Source organism: Parus major, chromosome 23, assembly GCF_001522545.3.
Source record: "Parus major isolate Abel chromosome 23, Parus_major1.1, whole genome shotgun sequence".
In the NCBI taxonomy this organism is placed as follows: Eukaryota; Metazoa; Chordata; class Aves; order Passeriformes; family Paridae; genus Parus; species Parus major.
Genome location: NC_031791.1, coordinates 2,135,514 through 2,137,291, shown reverse-complemented (window position 1 = coordinate 2,137,291; position 1,778 = coordinate 2,135,514).

Sequence of the window (1,778 nt, the reverse complement as noted above, 5' to 3'; positions counted from 1 at the left end):
GGGCACAGGGATGCAGACAGGGCTGGAGCAGAGATCTGGGAGCCGCTGGAATGCAGCCAAGGGCTCCCACCATGCCCAGCCACGGGCAGTGTGTCCATGTGGAGCACCCAGGACTGAAGCTGGTGGAGTGGCACCTCCCTCCCCTGCCTGAGCTGGGATTCCTCCCTCCCCTGCACCCTCCCGGGTGTCAAATCCTTCCCGACCCCAGGCTGGCACCTCCCTCCTGGCACCAGCCCCGCTCTCCACGCCGCAGAGATCCAGGGAACTGGGGGACAAGAGCGATTTTTCTCCCTTCACCTTTCTTTGTACTCCTATGCTAATGACAACAATGGGAATTAAACATCTCCGGAGCAGCAGAACAAAGGCCTCTGTTGAGAGGAGATCGGCGTGACCGAGCTGGAGGCGCTTGCAGCCAGATAAAAAACCCTGGAGCAGGAGCAGGAATGAGAAACAGTGGGGATGAGAGCTGGGGCTCGCCATGGGTGCATCGCAGCTCTGTTTCTCCTCATTCCCGGGAAAAATCCTTGGGAAAAACCTCCCGAGCCCTCGGCCAGCTGGCCGGAGCCGGAGCCGGAGCGTGCCGGCACACACGGATGGGCAGCAGCCCCCTCAGGCCCCCCTGCTCCTGCCCTGGCCCTCACATGCCACGCTCCGTGCGGGAAGGAGATGGCCTGGGATGCTCCAGCCTGGCCTACATTCCTCCTAAATATAGCAGCCAGGTGCTGCCTCTTCACCCGGCTCGGGAGAGCCCCGGTGGTCCTGCCCGGGATGCTGGGATGATGCTGGGATGGTCCTGGAATGATGCTGGGATGCTGAGCCCACCGCTCCCAGCGCTGCCATCGCTGTCCTTGTGTCACCTCTCCCATCCCGCCTGTGACACTGCGTTGGCTGAGCGGGGCCGAGGGGCTGGTGGCACCCTGGGGATACAGCCAGACATCCAGATGGACCCGCTCCCTGCGGGGTTTTTCCTCCCCAACATGAGGAGCCATCCCAAAAATAGCCGGGAACAGCTTCCCGTGCCCAGGCGATGGCTGGGTGGCACAGGAGGAGGAGGAGGAGGAGGAGGAGTGAAGGCAGATCTCACCTCCTGCTTCCCAAAATTCCAGGGAATGCAGAGTGCCAGGCCTGGGAGAAGGGAGAGAAGGGAGAGAAGGATCATCCCTGGCTCAGCTCGTCCTCAGGAGCCTCCTGTCCCAAACATCTGGAGCGGGGCCAAGAGGACAGAGCACAGCTGGGTCCTGCAGAGGTGCAGAGCATTCCTGGCTGGATTTTGGGATATTTTTCTGCCTGCAGGACATCATTTCAGAGCCAGGCCTGCTGCCCAGCCCAGTACCTATTTGCTTCTTGCTGGTTTTGCTCAGGACTCTGCCCTTCCAGGTGTGATGATGCCAATGAAAACCCCCTGTCCTGCAGGGGCTGTGCTGGTGCTGGATCCCAGCTCCCATAACTGCTCCCATCTTTATCTCATCCTCTCCCTTTGTCCCTAAATCCCACAGAGAACAGCCTGTCCCCACGTGGTGCTCGGCTCTGGGCCACCCCACACCCCGAGGGGCTCACAGACCCCATCCCCAGGCAGTCCCTGACGCTCCCACTCTGGAATTCGACTCCCCCATCCCAGTTCTGCCCCGCCTACACAAATCCCGGCTCCCCAGCACTGCCTTCACCCCTTCCCAGGATCATGGAACAGCCAGAAATTCTGGAATTCTGGCCGGGAATCCTGAGGTGAAACCTCTAAGGGAGCTCCCAGAGCAGGATTTGAGCTCCACCCGGGCCCCTGC